Source organism: Pagrus major, chromosome 20 (genome assembly GCF_040436345.1).
Source record: "Pagrus major chromosome 20, Pma_NU_1.0".
NCBI lineage: Eukaryota > Metazoa > Chordata > Actinopteri > Spariformes > Sparidae > Pagrus > Pagrus major.
Window position 1 is genome coordinate 2882303 of NC_133234.1, and position 18685 is coordinate 2900987.

Here is an 18685-nt window from a genome sequence, read left to right on the forward strand (position 1 = left end):
GGCCTTTCTGGCTTGACGGTGAAGAAATTTTGCCGATATCATGTTTGGTTTTGAAGATATAGCAGTAGTTTGAAGTCCTACTTCTGAGCCAGAAATCACTCTCAGATCAGCTCTGTCACAGACAGCAGCTGTGGTCACAGGCCATTGCTAGGGAGTTCCGACAACCATCACCGTAGCAACTGAGATCAACTGGGCCAACAGAGACACACAATTAATATTCCCCCTGTCTTGGAATATAGATCAGACCTGGCGAAAAATTTTATAATCTGTTGTCATTGTGAACTTTCACCAGTTAAGACATGCGCGCACAATAACGGGGCAATGGGTTCGGGAAAGGAGCACGCCCCGACAGCAGCACGCCCCGACCCGCGTGGACTGCGAGGGCCCGTTCATCGCTGCTTGCAGCTTTAATTTTAATTATTTTGTTTTATCTTGTTATACTTTATTTATGATGTATTTACTTATTTATTTTATCGATTAAAAAGCAGGTTTAGACTTTTAACCTCCTTTAGTATTTTATCATTCTTAGTTTTAGAGTTTTATTATTTTATCTTTATGTTACTGCCTCTAGTGTCTCCTCAGTGAAATACATCAACGATAGTGTTCCCTCAGTGCCGCAATACCTGTTGTTAGTGCCCTATTTTATTTATTACTATTCATTTATTTATTTATTTATTATTACTCACTTTTTTATTTTACTTATTGTATTTTAAGTAGCGGGATACATGTGTGTGTATGTGTGTGTATATGTGTGTGTGCGTGAGTGCGGGTGTGTATGTGTGTGTGTGGGGGGGGTTGTTGTTTTAATTGTTGCTGTTTTAATTTTGTAAAGCACTTTGTGCTACATTGCGATGTACGAAAATCGCTCTATAAATAAAGTCTGATTGATCGATTGATTGATCAAGCAAGTGGAACAACAAAAGACATATAACTTAGCAAACCAGCTAAGATTACTGACTATTTAATAGTAACAAGTCCAGCTCTGCGTCTGCAGCCTTTTATTTAACGAAACTGTTGCCAACGACTAAAAGCCAGTCTGAGATTTAGTTTTGTCTTGTGCCTCTCACTCAGTCACTGTCTCTTTTCCTCTTCTAAGCTTCCTCCGTCAGCTTCCACTTGGGTCTCCTCACCTGTCATGATGTCTGCAGAGGCTTTGTAGCTACAATAGGGAGCAGCTATGCTATGATCCCGTTTCACCAAAATCACTGATATTTGGTGCTGTGTGTGATGCACTGCTATAAAGCGTTACAGACTGCGATCCTACCCACACACTGAAGTCACATGCACAGAAACAAGTAAAAAGGAGGCATAGTGGCTAAGACAGTGACACAAATTCACCCTATTACAAGTCACTGTAACATTACAATGAGTTTGAAGCTGTTATTTTAAGGTAAAACAGTTACATAATGCTGCTTTAAAGGATTAGGCTGGGGATATTCTATATTCCTTTCATTGTCAATAAATCCCATGAAACAGCCAAAACCAACTACGAATATCTTCTGTATTCTTCTGTGCCGTAGAGCACCAATGTTATGAAGAAATATTTTGAGTCCACCGCGTTGTACTCCTTAAATACTGCACAGAATGTTTATTGATCTGCAGCTGAAAAAACACAACTGGTGACATGTTCTGAGAAACGTTATGCAGTTAAGTGTTTAATATGCTGTTTTCCAAGACTTGAACCCAAGAAGGTCATTATGGTAAAAACAAATTTGCCTTTTAATTGCTGTGCCTGGTGAATGGCAGAAAAGGTTTAAGAAACTAGCAAACAAACATCACGCTCCATTTCCTCACATCTATCCCCTGGTAGCCTGGAGGCTCTTCCTCTCAGTTTCCTACAAGACGCAGATTGGCATAAACAGCTCCGAACTGTAACAAAGCCTGTTATGCATTCTACAATCTCGTGTTGATGTTAGTCCATGCTTCTGCCACACTCCACTGACTACAGAATTGGACCATGAACTGAAAAATTGGTTTGGGTACAGAGAAGTATGCAAAGAAAAAAAAAAGGACTTGGGAGTTTGTGTGTGGTCCGATGTTTTATTCAAGCCGGAGTCAAATTGGTGGTGCGATATGACGGCTTGTGTTGTTTACAAATCTTTGTCAATTTGTGAAACTCAAAAAGAGCATGTCAACACGTCGGCTGCTCGTCTGGCAGCTGAAACGGCTCTGACAGGAATTTGGATTGGATGAGGTCTCACACAAGTAAGAAGTGTAAATCCTCAGTTTTCAGCAGTGGTGGACATAATGCATCCTATTACAAGTACAGACCCGAATTTAAACGTTATTACAATACAATGGAAAGCTGTTCAATTTAAAGCAAGAGAATGTGTGTTTTAAAGGAGTTTAGTCAACCCATTCATCCTTCCAAAGAGGTTTTGCGGTTCACACAATTTCATGACTTGCATGGTCACTAGGTCTTTATCAGAGAAACATTAACAAAGATTGTTTTACAGTGAGGACAGCCTCCCTTGAAGGGGCAAGTTGTCAGGGACAAACTATTTCATTGGAGGAATATGATTTTGTTTTAAACTTCAAAATACAGCTCATTATAAAGCTACAATTATCAAAGTTACATAACTGACTATGAAATGACTATGTGTCAAGTGAAAGTGTGGCTCATACTGACGAATCCAAAGATAAATATCTCCCAGCTCAGTTCTATGGATATTTTGAGTCTGTTTTGAATCATTGTTTTGGTTTTTAAGTGCAAGCACGAAACAACACACTGACAACTTTCTGATCAGATAGTTCACCAGAAAGTTCTCCTTTTTTGGAGTATTTAGCAGCTGAAAAGGCAGGAGCTGGTAGACAACAAAAACAAACAGGATTTTACCCAGTAGACCGCTGTTTATGTCCCATATGAAGGCAAAATTAAACATTGATTTTAACGTACTAATGTGACTTAGTTACATTGAGTACACAACATGACTGCATATATATTGTTTTTGGATTGACTGGTAATCAACCTATTTAGCTGTTTAGGATTGAAGATGTGTTGGCCATTGCGCTACCAAAATGGGAAGAGGCCAGGCTTTCATTGGTCACTATCCCCAGGTAACGGTGGAACAACTGGAATAACTATGGAAACTCTACACTGCAAAAGAAAAACAACCCTGCTGATGGAGGGGGCAAAGGAGAGTCATAGAAACAGAGGTAAAACAAGAGTGACAGACAGACATTCACTCGATGGAGAGCACTCCCTGTTGTGTCAAAGTTTGCTCCCCTGTTGATATGCGTTTCCCTTTACCAGCAAGACTTGAGACAGTTCAAGACTAGCATTCTTTCTACTAGATCAGGAAGTAACACAACTGTGTTTTTGTCGCCCTTCTTCATAGCACTGTCAGGCTGCAAGCAGTAGCCATGTTGCTATTGATACAGTAATACCACAGGGGAACACTTAAATGGAAATGTAATGACCTACTGGTAATAGGTAGCCAGTAGTGGATTTGAGGGTGGAGATAGTCTGCCTTGTTTGCGAAATAACCAAAATGTGTAACCTGCCCATCCCTCTGCAGTCCACCCAGATCACTGATAGGCAGGCCTTTGTCCTGATCTCTCACAAGACCTGCCTCTAGTTGGTTGGCTTCGTTGGTTGCATTCTCAATGCTCAGAAGTGAGCATAGAGAACAGAGACGTCCTAAGAAGCTGCAAGATTGTCTCAAGCCCGGTTGCCGGCGAGCTGCCCTGCCGCTGCTCCACAGCCTGGCCTGTTTCAACCTGACAAGCCCAGAGACATTGCAGCTGTCGAAGTGACACTGTGTTTACCGGGGAGAATATGACTCATAATCAGCTGTGTCAGCACTGCCACTCTCTGTTTGTCTTTTCTAACCAACCACAAGAAAAACCCAAGCACAAGCCACTAACACCAGACAATGACTGGACATATAGTTAGGAAAAAAAAATGTTTCAGTTATGCTGCCTGATGGAAATGTTTATGGCCTTGGTTGTCTGCTGGACAACAAGAGGGAGGGAGATCAGTGGCACCTGTGTCTGAGTGTCTGTTGGTCAGCTGTCCTCCCGTGCCACACCCCTCTGGGTGCCCTGGTAGTCAGCTAGATAGTCCAAACATTACAAAAGGATTATTAAAGGTGATATTATGAAGCAACATTACCAGACAAAGCACATTGCATGTTCTGGGCAAACATTAATCCAAACAGAGGGCACAGGAAATATAAAGATATTATATCTTTTTATGACAAATCGCCTACTGAAAATGACAAATAAGATAAATAAATTTACCTTGATACCTTTAAGGTCATCCAAACTTTAGTGATGTAGGGGTGTTTTTTGCTACATATGTTACAGAAAATTAAAAAAAAAAACAACTGAGTGATATACAAAGGAATTAAGTAACATTTTTGTAAAAGTAAAAACAAACAAATCATCACAGTTGAGTGGCTTTTAGTAGAAAATACTATTTTTGCTATGATCATTTGATAACCCCCATATCAACTATTCAACTAATGGTCTCTCAGATTTGTGGGCAAGCTCTTGACTGTGGGGATAATGTTGGCACACAGTAAACAAAAAACCTCTTTCTTTTCTCCCACATATCAAACACTTCAGTGCATCAGTAAGTAAGTGTAGTTTCTTACAGTCTAAAATTGGTTTTCCTTCAAAAAATAAAAAAATAAACGAGTCGTGACACAGGCTGATTCAGTAAAAGATGTTTGAGTGTCTGCTTTGCAAATGCTTATTCTGGCCTCAATGTAAAGTCAGTGTAAAATGTAAATTTGGACTGCTTTCATGTCTGAAATACGACTCTTCCATTATATAAAAATAAGAAAATAAATGTGTTCTGTGTAGCAGTGGAGAAATAGGACAATGGATGGAGCTTTTGGAAGTCATTACTTATTTACTTATTAATGGAATTTGAAATGAGACTCAAAAACTCAAAGGTGATTAATGGTGTTAATTCAGTCAGTAGGCTTTAGCTGGGAAATCAATATCATTTATAGCAGGCATGGACAGACTGAGGGTAACCCAGTCAGCAGTTTTTAAATATTGTGCATGATTGCCTTTACTGTGAATAATCTATTCACAAGTATTTTTTGTGGAATTGATGAAAACATTAGTATTCCCTCAGACAGATGACATCATGAGTATGGGTGGGGAGGCTATTGCAGAAGTCTGCTGGTGATTCATAATTGATGGAAATGCTTAAAAAATTAAATCTGAGAGAACGGCCCTTGAGAAGGTTTCGACTCAGTGATCAATTTGCCCCAGAAGAACTCTTTTACTGAAGTAACACCACTTGAATCATACAAGTTTCACTTGTCTCTGACAAGAAACAGCAGCAGCTATTTCAGAGCGGCAAAACTAAATGTACTTATACTGTGCAGGAAGTTTTATGTCTTTGTCCTCATTGCTTGTATTTCTTTTTATGCCATTTAACATGTAACTCCGCTACTTATGAGCAGCAATTACTGGACCTCTTAATCAACTACATTTATTTGAAATCTATAATCAGTAGGCAATTTGAGGGGGGATGAAGTTGCAGTTGCAATGGCAGCAGGCAGGGCATTCCAGACTCCACAGCAACACATTCCAACTCCTACTGGTGGACCCCGGATGTACAAAATGATGCGAGTGAGCCTCAGCAGTTCCATAACTCAGCCACCACGTACTATACACACAGTATATGTCCACCCATAAGGCTGAGCCCAACCACCCTACCCTTGTATCAGCAATCTTATTCTTTTGGTCACTTCCTAGAGCTCATGACCATAGGGACTGACTGGTACTAAAGCTTTGCTAAGCTCCCTCTTTACCAGGACAATGCTGCACAATGCCCACATTACTGCTGACACTGCAATCCCCCAATCCATTGGGGACAATCTACAGTTTACCAGGCCTGGCCTTAGATTTGGAGGTGCTGATTTACATGCTCACTGCTTCAAACTTGGCTGCAAACCCTCCTCAGGCATGGAGGATGGACAGGAAATTAGAGCAAAGTCAGAAAAAAGAAATAGTTTTACAGATTTTTAAAAATGCATTTCTTATCCCTTCATCCCATGTTGTTATCTTTAGATGCCTCTGGGGTCCCAAGCCCCAGGTTGGGAACCACTGCTTAAACTAATATAATTTAAAGTCATGCCTCCCCAGAATAAATGAAGGTCACTTGGATCCGAAGCCAGACTTAACATGAACATGATCAGAACTGTGATAAGACTGAAAAGTATGTGTGAATGTGGGTTTCCCTGCATGTCCTGCAGATTTAATTGATTGGCGAAGTCAAATTAATTCCTACTATCCTTGAACTGGTTGCAGCCTACAGTTTTTGAAAAGACATTTTAAGAGAATCGAATATGAAATATGGACCAAACCCAAGGTTAGCATCAGAATAAACAAAGTATCTCTCAACATCTCTGGTTTACATGGCACCCTGCATCTTTGAACATGCCTTTATCAGGACACAATCATAAATGTGCCCTGAGCTCTTTTCTGGATTTTATTGAATTACGTGCATATGTAGTTTGTTATGCATGGTTTCCACTGGCTTAGATAAATTATACTCCTAATATTGAAAATTGAACATGCAGCACGGTTGGTTGAGAATCAAGATAAAAGCCCCCTGGTAGTCAATTCTGATAAAGAATCTAAGTAACAAATAAGTATTGAAGCAGAGATATGGCATGTCAGATAAAGTACGTTCCATTGTTGCTTTAGCAGTATTACATCAACTTAGGTCCAAAGACTGACGTAGCTGCAATTGAAGGACCACCTGCTCTGCACCAGCTCAGGCTCTGGGCAGCCCACACAAGACTTTCCATGGGCATGAATAGACAGCTGATACAGTAAGAAGAAGGAGAGATGTACAGAGCATTTTTCTATAGAGTGCCGCAGGAATGAGTCCTAAAATGAATTAGCATTTTAGTTCCCTCATCCTGAAGTCAATTGACTTTTGAATGGGTTCTCGGGTTTGTGGTTAACACAAGCATATGATATTTTCACATTTTGTTCTATGACATAAAACACGTCAGTAAATACCCCATGTTGGTCTTAATAAATGTTTATTTGTCTTAAAAATGGCGTCGCTAAAAGGTGGCTAAATAGTACAGAGGTTGTCATGGACATTATACTTCGCACAGAACACGGAGACTCATCTACTTACTAGTCCATCTTTAGAGGTCACCTTTGTTATAAACTATTGTAACTCTAACGTTACTACTTGTAGATTGATCAGTTTGTAGAAAAGTGTATAAGCACTGTGACCATGATGTAGTTCGTTTATGACCTATAATTAGGTTTTTACTTTACTACTTTTTTACGCACTCTTCAAAAACAAAAAAAGAGTGACGTTGATATTTGAAGATTATCTTACTGTTATCTTGTGTTTGCTACAGAGCTTTTTTCTTCATTAATCCAAAATCCAATGGAAAAATCCCATAGGCTTTTTTGTCGAGGAAACCAAGGTGATGTTAACTTCCGGTTTAGCCTACAAAAATATGTCATCCTTGCAGCACACCAGATGGACGCAGAATAGGAGAAACAGAAAAAAAGGTACGTTAAGTCTCAGTTGAGTCAGTGTTTCCTAAGGGGATTACACTGAGCTGTCTTTTTGGCAGGCATCCGCATTCATGGGCCACACCACACAATGGAATTCGCTTATCCATGTGAAATAGATGGGGCCACTAGCTTGTTGACCTATTGATTACTACTTGGGCTTGTTGACGAACTGGTGTGGCTGGCAAGCTCACCCTTAACTCCCTAGATGACCACACTAGCTCTATTCAGTCAGGATAGCTCCTGGAGTGTCTCTCTATTGTCTCGTCACTGTTCACTTACTTTGCCCTGAAATTTTGTTCACCATTTTTTTGTTTCACCATTTGTAAAGAAATTGAAGCTTCTTAAGCTAACAAGCTTGCTAAAAGTAAATCAGCAAACTCATTATTTCATTAGGTTAGCTCTGTCGCTAACAGAACATTCACTCAGTGTATACAAAAGACATTTATACCCTCGACTCCTGCTCAAAAAAGTCTGAAAACTATTTCTTGTTTATGGAGCAGTTTTTACTATGACAGAGGATGAAAGCTAAAAGTTGATGCGCTACAGAACAGCTAATGAGCGCCACTTTGGACCCTCGAGCTCTCCGTCCACTGAAAAGTCAGCTCTGTCAAGATTGGTCAGTGGTGAAAATTCAAATTTCAATTAAGAGTTCACCAAAGTTAAACTCTAGGCTGAAGACTCCATTCGATTTTGGAAAAAAATCAATTCTGTCACAAAGTTTCGGCAATTTAAATCTTGGTGTGGCGACTGCTGTTTATCCAACAGTTTTGATATGCTATGCAGAGCATTGAAAATATGCTCCTAAATGACTGATTCAATCACAGTGCACAACATGAGTGTGCCCTGACTGATGTTTGCCTTCAGTATATCGGTAAGTATATCAGTAAATCTGGAGATTAGCGACATGAATTAACAATACAAATCTGGAGTGTTGGCAGTTATGTAGCCTGTATTCTCCTGGTCATTTAGGGTGGGTCAGTTATACAAGTGGGTGGGCCCAGGCCCATAAAGAGCATTCTTTGTTGCATTCTTTAATTATATATGATTCCCTAAATTTAACTGAAGTCCAGCAGTGAACTTTTTGCCTTTGTTACCACTAAAAATTGGAAAGGCTGTTTTTTTCAGACTACATGAACATTATTCTAAATTCTTATGCTAATGTTTATTCAATTTAATTTTTATTTCAAAATTAATGGCACAGTACAGTAATTGGGTTACTGTACCAATTAATTTTGTTTAAAAAGCCTCAGTAGCAGTAGCAAGTAACATATTAATATATATCCATAATGTCTGAAAGGGTAAGATGTTAGATGGCCACCTGACCTACCAACCAAGCATCAGTATTAGACAACCTGCAATTGAGACTCAACAATGAACTACCTTTCTACAACATCATATACTTCACCTTTAAAACGTTAATTTGTAGCTTAAAATTACACTATAATTTATTTTTATGAGCTATAGTGAGAAAAAAAGTGATCTAAAACTAAGGCCTATAAACTTAAATAAAAAAAATAATGTACTTTACTTAGTATATTCAGCCAATAGATTTAGAGAGAGAAAAAGAGTGTGTGAGGAGGGATAATTGTAGATATTTACTCTGGTTTTATTATCTATTTAAATGAATTGGTGATGTGAATTTGGGTGATATTTGCAAAGAGACACATATACATTCAGCCTTGCGATTGTGTCCTTGTGAAAGATATTGGACGATATCTAACCAGTAGAAGCAGCGTGGGTCACGAGCTGTGACTCACAACTGCACCGCGGACAGTATTTTCTTTCATCACGAATACAGATATTGACACATTTTACACGTTTGACCCACACCAAACTAAAAAATATTTTCAAATTACAGCGGATGCTGACGTGAGCCATCTAACACATGACTAGGTTGGAATTTTCGATTGACAATGACTTGATAGAGCCTGTCATTAACTGGAAACAACAATTGTTGTTAGTACACAGTATGATGAAATCTTTTAGTGTGCATGAGGTCCCAAAAACATCTTAAATACCAAACATTGTTGGTTTTCTATGTCAAGATTTTATATTTTGAAAAAATAACAGTGTACCAAGTTCTTTCTTTCAATAGTGCTCACAGTACAACAGTAAATTTATTGTTTGGGTACTTGAGGGAAAAGTTGAACAAGCCCAAGCACTGCTAAACTGCTCATGAACACAGGAACACACACAGGAACCCTTTTATTTGTTCTCACTTCACTGCATAACAGCCCAAAAACACACACGCACACGCACACACACACACACACACACACACACACACACAAACGCACACACGCACGCACGCACGACACAAACAAACACACGTGTGTGCACACACACTTTTGTCATCCAGACTGAATGTGTATTGATCGGAAGCAGGCAGGTTCTGCAACGCACAAATAGAAAGCAAGGGATTGATTTTGTGCCTCTTGTTTGATGGAGCAATGTACATTAGAGACAGCTGAGACGAGATGAAGGCGTTCGAATTGAAGGAGGAACTTAATAGGAGGAGGGAGATAGTATCTGGTAAAATGTTTTAAAAAGATGGACTGTCGCTGTGAAGTTGAGAGGGGAATGTAAATCTGTTAAGTTTAACATCCACAGGGTGTGTGCTCATCAGGGCCGTTGTTGGGAGGTTTACACAAAACAAGTGTACTGTGTGTACTCTACAACATGTGAGATGCTGTTTCTTTTGTTTGTCTTTTGTTGTTCATTTGTGTTGCTACTGTTTTTTAATGAAAGGTCACATGCAGGACTCTGCTCTTGTAACACAAGAGGAACACTTCTTGAAAATATTCCTCTTCCATTTACAGTGTAAATAAAATGGAATAAAAACTCCTTTATCCATAAATAATCATTAAAAAAAACTGTCTAATGGACCTGGGAACTCCAATGTCAAAGGTGGTGTAGTCCGGAAGCATACTTATAGGTATGTGTGCCACAAAGGTGGTTGTTAGTTTTGCAGTTATTTGGACAAAGAACAAAGTATTGCAAGGATTTAAATATGAGATGATGTTGCCAGAGGATTACCACAGTGACTGAAATTCGCCCTGAAGGGAACATTAGTGTTTGTACCAAATGTCTGTGTTCTGACATGTTCATGTACAAGTGATGACCTGAGACCACTTCACATAATGTTGTGGATATCTGAAAGGAGTTGCAAATCTTGCTTCCCAAAACACTGAGTACATTAGTGTATTTTAAGTGGTATCAACAGCCCTGACAAAGTTCTACTCATTCTCTCTGAACTGATGTGAAGTTAACTCTACTATCATTTCCTATCATCTTGTATTTACCCTGCTCACATCACACAGTTGACTACAGTAATTTACCTCTGTTATTAAGAAGTTTTTGGAAGGGACACTTTGTTCCAGCTAGTTTATTCTTCCAATATCCTAATTAGCTGGTATGAATAAAGCAAATTGCTTCCTGCATTGTGAGGCATTCATTTCCCCTTTTAGCATTCATGTGTGAAGTCTCATAAACTGACAGTTCTTCCCATTTACATTATTTCACTACCTATCGACAAAACAGTCAGAGTTTAATGCATCAAAAAGGAAATTATTCCTTTCTTTTGCTCCACTCCACGATATATGATGTTAAATATAAATAGCTTAAAATGTGTATCATTTGAAGATCACTTCTTTTTAATTAGTGGTTTGATCAGCCGCTTGGTCTCTGTTTTGCCTTCTTTATTGATGAGGACATTAATATTGCAGGCCCCGTTGCCTGCATGATTTGCACTGGGTAATCAAAGTGAGATAAATTACATTAAAAACGATTGCTTTGAAGACAATATGTGAGAAGAAATGATCGATTCTCTCAGAGCCCAAACATAAATCTGTCAGTAGTATTTCTATCAGGAGAGTGGTGTAGGCCGATATTACTGCTCTGGCAGCCTTGACACCAGTCCAAACAGCAGATAGAGTTCCTGCCGAGGGGATGATACAGATACAAATGTGTTTGACATTTTGTCAGTTATCGATTGTGGATTACGAGAGAGCAGGAAATAAAGTCTTGGCAAGGGGTCTGAAGTGGGAGGTGGAGGTGAGGCCTCTTCCACGCGGGAGGCACATGATGTCAGAGGCTGTCACCGCACAGTGTGGGCTGCTCATACATCCACAGAGCCTTGCCGGCTAACACAAGTGTGTCAGACGATTTGTGATTGAGATAGAGAGAGAGAGAGTGTGTGTGTGTGAGTGTGTGTGTTGGGGGTGGGTGGATGGGGAGCTTACAACCGGCCTCAATCAATGACAGAGACTGATCTTCTGTAATATATTATGTTAGAAAACATAGACAGACACACACATACAGACACATCCACACGCACACACACACACACACACACACGTGTATCCAGCTACTTAAAACACAATAAGTAAAATAAAAGAGTGAGTAATAATAAATAAATAAATAGTAATAAATAAAACAGGGCACTAACAACAGGTAAAAAAAAAAAAGGTATTGCGGAACTGGGGAAACGCTAGACACTAGAGGCAGTAAAATAAAGATAAAATAATAAAACTCTAAAAATACAAATGATAAAATACTAAAGGAGGTTAAGAGTCTAAAACTGCTTTTTAATCGATAAAATAAATAAGTAAATAAATCATAAATAAAGTAAAACAAGATAAAACAAAATAATTAAATAAAATAAATGAAAAGTAAGTGAATAGATAAATAGAATAAAGCCAGGTTTAAGCAAGATAAAAACCAATAAATAAATAGAATTCAGCTAAAAGCTAACCTAAAAAGGAAGGTCTTAAGGTTGCTCTTAAAAGTATCGACATTCTCCAGTGCCCTCAGGTCCTCTGGGAGGCTGTTTCACAAACATGGACCGTGGTCCTGAAAGGTGGCCTCACCATGAGTTTTTGTTCTCACTTTTGGAATATTTAAAAGGCCGTGACGAGAGGACCTGACAGTTCCGGAGGGCCATACGATAAAAGCAAATCTGATAAATAAGTTGGGCCAAGGCCATTAAGAGCTTTGTAAACTAATAAAAGGATCTTAAAATCAATCCTGAAGCAGACAGGTAGCCAGTGCAGAGACTTTAAAATTGGTGTGATGTGTGCTCTCTTTCTGGTCTTAGTCAACACCCGTGCTGCAGAGTTTTGGAGTAGTTGTAATTGAGCTATGTTCTTTTTTGGGAGACCAGAAAGTAGAGCGTTGCAATAATCAATGCAGCAGGTGATAAAAGCATGTATGAGTGTCTCTGTACTGGCTTTGGAAAGGAACGGTCGCACTCTGGCAATGTTTTTTAGATGATAAAAAGCTGTCTTAGTTATGTTTCTGATGTGTGGGATAAAACTGAGGTCTGAATCGAAAATAACTCAGAGGTTTTTTACTTGGTTAGTCGGGTTTAATGCCAGGGCGTTCAATTTTATATTAATCCTCTGTCTTTGAGCTTCAGAACCAATAAATAAGACCTCGGTTTTGTCCTGGTTGAGCTGAAGAATTTTTTTTGCCATCCATGACTTGATATCTAAAATACAGTTAAAAAGGGCATCGATTGGCCCTGGGTCATCTGGGCCCAGTATTTCAAAAGTGATCTGACAGGATTATCCTGGTCGGATTGGATTAAATCTAGATCTGATCTGAAAACTGGGTATTTCAACACAGATCCAGAGAATCCTGATCCTGAAGATCAGGATTCAGCTCTGGTAATCCAATCCTCCCTTGAATCCAGATAAAAGGCTGGATTTGGGTATTTCAAAACGCAAGGCAGATCTCTGGATCAACTTGATACCAAAATTTCAGGATCACTTGAATCCCACCTCAGAGGTGGATTTGACTTGGATTGACAAAGTCTCAGCTCCACTTCTCCTAGATATTGTTACTCAAGATGTTCATTACACTTAATCTAAAGTGTTAGTGTTTTACTTTTGACAAATAATTAAAGTAATTGTCAGAAATTTAAAGCATAGTAAAATATTTTTGACCACACTTTCTGAAACTGCTGTAAATAAAAGTAACAATTACAGACCTATTTCTCAAATTCTAGTTCACCAAACATTGTAACTTGCATGTACCAAAACAAGAAAGACAACAGGAATGCAGGGTCCAAACAAAGTTTAATTCCAACAAAACAAAGACATTTCAAATAATGTGTCCACTAACAAAAACAGGACCTAACCCATCTCAAAGGTCAGAAGTGAGCTTTTTCTCCAATAGCTTTATTTTCAATTCTGTTTTTTTTTTGCTGAAGCAGCGTCAGCTTTATTTGTTCATTGGCTAGTTCAATTTGATTGACCGCCCTCTCTGTCTCCATTTTGAGGAGCTTTTCATAGGCATCCTCATCACCAGCATGCCTCTTCCGTCTCCGTCTCTCTGGCGCTGGCTCTGGCTCGAGCCTCATGTGGTGGATCGGGTGGAGCAATGCTGGCACTTGTTGATGGGGTACCCTCTGGAGCCTCCATAGGTGTGAGAAACACACTCGGACGAGAGGTTGAGTGGCTCGTCAGCTGGCTCCCCAACACTGGCTGGCAAAATCCCATGGAGGGCGTGGGAACTCTCCCCTCCAAGGATGTCTAGGACAGCCTCTGAGAATTCACCAGCTTTAAAAAATAATAAAACATTTGTATTGCACATTTCATATAAGACATGTAGCTCATAGTGCTTCACAAAAGTGACATGAAATTAGTACATTTACCATTAATGTAACATAATATGGGATATAAGTGCACTGTAAAAAAGGAAAAGTATGAAAACTGACAAACTTAATTAGGCAACTAGCTGCACAGCCTTATTGAGTTCACTCAACTTCAGGGCCCATTGGTTGTGTGCACTAACAAGTCCTGAATTTCAGTCAACTCCATAAGGCTGTGCAGCTGTTTTAAATAGTTTAAATTGGTGACAATTTAATACCCAATATTGTAGATATTGTAGATATGTGATATGTGATATTATATCATAATTCAGAAAACAGACAGTTAAGTCTTACCTTTGAAGGGCTTGTTCCCAGTTTGGGGCTTTTTGCCTCTGCCTGGTCCTTGGTGGCTTTTTGTTTTAAATTCTTCCACCAAAGTTTCACCTGCTCCACCGACCTTAGTTGGCCACTGCCAGTGGCATTTATTTGTGCTGTGATAGCAGCCCAAATCTCTCCTTCACTTTTTGCAGACACATTGGTCTGGCCAGGGGTGCTGAATGTGCCAAACAAACTTTTGTAATTTAACCGCACCCCATCCAGCAATGCATGGGTTTCAGCAGCCGTAAAATTTAACCCCTTACTTTTTTGGGCCTCCATGTTGTCTGGAGGTTGGTCAACCAGTCACTCTTTTATACCATGCCAGTGAAATTACTTTCAGGTGTGAGAGTATCCCAGGTTCATTGGGAAGGGCTTAAATTGGGTTCTCTGAGCATGAATGGTTCTCTTTACATCAGAAGGAGGAACAGACAATGACCTCAATTGTACACCGACACCAAAGGAGAAGGTATAAGCCACGACACTATGCTAAACGCCCCAACCTGCTCGAGCATTACTCCAATGATGAGCTTTATGCACAATACAGATTTGGGCGAGATGATATTGCTTTCATCTGCAATATTCTTCGTCCTCACCTTGAACGTGCCACTCTGAGGAGCCATGCCTTGACTGTGGAGGAGCAAGTGCTTATAGCGCTACGTTTTTATGCATGTGGTTCCTTCTTTGGGGTAATTGGGGATGGACTGGCGGTGACAAAGTCAGCAGTGGGCCATGTGGTGCATTCAGTTTCATCTGCCCTTACCAATCTTCTGGGTCAATTTGTGAAATGGCCTGAAAATGAAGATGACATGGCAAGGACCAAGAGGAAGTTTTTCTCATTGGGGGGGATGCCCAAAACTATTGGTGTTATTGACTGTACACATGTGCATATTCAGGCACCTCATGCCAGGGAATGGGAGTATGTCAACAGAAAGGGCCGGCACAGCATTAACGTGCAGCTTGTGGGGAATGCTGACCTCATTGTCACCAACTGTGTTGTAAGATGGCCTGGGTCTGTACACGATGCCTGTATTTTGAGAGCAAGCCACCTCTTTCAAAGGTTCCAGCAGACCGCCCCAGATGGCATCCTCCTCGCTGACAGCGGTTACCCCCTTCTACCCTGGCTGATGACCCCTTTTGCTACTGTCACCAATGACTCCCAGCAGAGGTACAACAGTGTCCATGCCACAACAAGAGGGACAATTGAGCGCCTGAATGGTGTGATAAAACGCAGATTTGCCTGCCTGAACTATCTCCGTGTGGAGCCACAGAAAGCCTGTCACATCATCTGTGCCTGCATTGTGCTCCACAACATAGCACAAACAAGAAGAGTGCCACTTCAGGAGGCTCTCATCGATGGACCTCCTCCCTGCGCAGAAGTCCCTTATCCGCTGCCTCCACCACCACCGCCTGATGGTCCTGCTGGAAGAGCTGTGCGAAATGCCATGGTTAATCTTTATTTTTCCAATTAAATCGTTAAACTATAAGATGTGTGCACTTGCATTTTTTCAGTGTCACGGTTTATATCATGCTGCACATTGAAGCACTTTCCAAGCATTTTCAAGGTATATTTTCATGCTTCTGATTAAATGAAGACAAATTTGACTTCAATCAGAAGCTTAATAATGCACTTTTAAAATGTTTGGATATAGCTTGAATGTGATTTTAAAACATGCAGCAATGTATTTCAGTAAGTGTTTGTGTACACACTGATTATTTTACTTCATCAAATCAGATCAAGGTATATACCATGAAAGTAATGCTATTACAATTTTGAGCAGTTTCAAGCACTTTATTCGAACTCCAATTACTTGAAAACCTTAAATGTATCAATACAATGAAAGCATTTCCAAGGATTTCCAGCACTCGCCCTGTTGTAGCTGAGTGGTCCATGGCTGTGAGTGGACTTTGAAAGTAGAAGGTGTATGAGTATCTTAGTCCACAATCCCAAATTGTGTTTATGTACACAAAAAGATGATATCATCACCAGCATTACTGTAGCATTCTGACACTTCTGAACAAACCGTATAGTTAATACTCATACTGTGTAGCGTTATGTTTTCTAAGTACTGCAGCAGGTCTGTACACATGTAGCCTATTTATAAGTCTGCTGTGTTGCCAATGACGTGACGCTAATGATAGCCCGCTAGCTGCTTAACACACAAGTCAATGGAGTCGGGTTAGCTCCCGTTAGCACTCAATTAGAGATCGCTACGGCCTGGTTTTAATAAGGTGACAATTCAAATAGTTGGCTTGCATGATATGTTGGTTGGCGTTCGTATGGTCTTGAAACCGCTACACATTAGACGACGGTAAACTTACACTTTTGACGTGAAAGTCGCGCTCTCAGCTACTCCTTTCGTGAACATGTTTCAGATCCCGGAGGCGGAGACTTGAGATTTGGAAATCCGTATCCGGCCAGGTCGGGATCATGGTGATCCACCCTGCCAGTGTTTTGAAATACTCAGATAAAGTCAGCAGGATCACCGTGATCCATGACTGAGAAAAGGAGGATTTCATTATCCGGATTACTCTGATCCAGATTACAAGTTTTGAAATACTGGGCCCAGGAGACATGGCGATATACAGCTGTGTGTCATCAGCATAACTGTGGAAGTTGATGCCGTGCTTCCTGATGATGTTCCCAAGTGGCAGCATGTATAGATTAAAAAGTGTGGGACCTAAAATTGAGCCTTGGGGGACACCACAGGTAATTGTGTAGCTCTTTGATGAGTATCCCGCCATACTCACGAAAAATTTTCTGTCAGTGAGATAAGATTTAAACCAGTTAAAAACAGTGCCAGAGATTCCAAACTGGTTGTGAAGTCTGTCCAAAAGAATTGAATGGTCTACTGTATCAAAGGCTGCACTTAAATCAAGTAGTACTAAAATAGATGGTTTCGTCCTGTCCAAATTCTACCTGAGATTGTTTACAATTGTTACTAGTGCAGTTTCAGTACTATGGTTTGTCCTAAAACCTGATAGGTACATTTCATAGATGTTGTGGGTGATCATAAAATCATTTAACTGATTAAAAACAAGTTTCTCTAAAATTTTGCTTAAAAATGGTAGATTGGATACTGGTCTGTAATTATTAAGTATGGAGGGATCTAAATTGTTTCTATTCAGAAGGGGTTTGACTATGACAGTCTTAAATGCTGTAGGAAAGATGCTCATCTGAAGAGAGTAATTTACAATGTTAAGTAAATCATCTTTAAAGGAGCTATAAAATGTTTTAATAAAGGAAGTGGGAATGGGATCTAAAATGCAGGTTGCTGGTTTTAGTTGGGAAGATACTTTGCCAAGCATCTCAGCATTAACCAGGACAAACTTCTCTAGTGTTTCCTCATGTAAAAACAAAGGTTCTGTAGTGTTAAAATTGAGATTCTGATCTTTGGATAAAAGTGATCTAATATCATCTATTTTACTTCTGAAATGATCTGCAAAATCTTCACATTTAGAAATGGACAACTCACTGCTAGACTTCATAAAAAAAGGGTTAATAAGATGGTCAATTGTTGTGAATAGGATTTTGAGGTTGTTTCGGTTGTCAGCTATCAGTTTTGAAAAATGTGATTGTCTTGCATCTTTAATTGCTTTATTATAAATGTTGAGATGTTCACGTAAAATGTGATAGTTCACTGTTTGTCTTTTCTCTACCTCTTTTGGCTCTAATACAGTTTCTCTTTAGTTGTCTAGTTTTTTCATTTCGCCAGGGAGGAGTTGGATTGGTAATGGTCTTTTTCAAAGTGAGTGGAGCAACTGTGTCAAGGATTGACCTCATTTTATTGTTAAAACTATCTACTATAAAATCACATGAGGAGGGTAAAATATCTGCAGGAGTGTCACATTAAAGATTAATAAAATTTGCAGTCACTTCATTAGTAAGATAGCGTTTCCTGACAGTTCGCTCTGGGATATCCTGTTGTATAAAATCAGAAATGATCAGACAGACCTACATCGATCACTGAGGAGATGTTAACAGACAGGCCGTGGGTAATTAAAAGATCCAAAGTGTGTCCTCTGTTATGGGTAGGCTGGGTCACATGTTGAGTAAAATTTGTAAAATTAAGTAAGTTTAAAAATTCCAAGGTGTCCAAGGTCCAATGTCGGATTGACTGTCCATGTGTACATTAAAATCACCTGAGATAATGACCCTCTTGTAGTTAGTGTGAATGATTGTGAGTAGTTCTGAAAAATCTGAAA

At 39.6% G+C, this 18685-nt stretch overlaps 1 pseudogene; it reads right to left on the reverse strand.

Annotated features, from left to right (window-relative positions):
- LOC141015908 (uncharacterized) overlaps window positions 1-14012 on the reverse strand; it is a 65681-nt pseudogene extending 51669 nt beyond the window's left edge.
- Between the last annotated feature and the right edge of the window lie 4673 nt (window positions 14013-18685).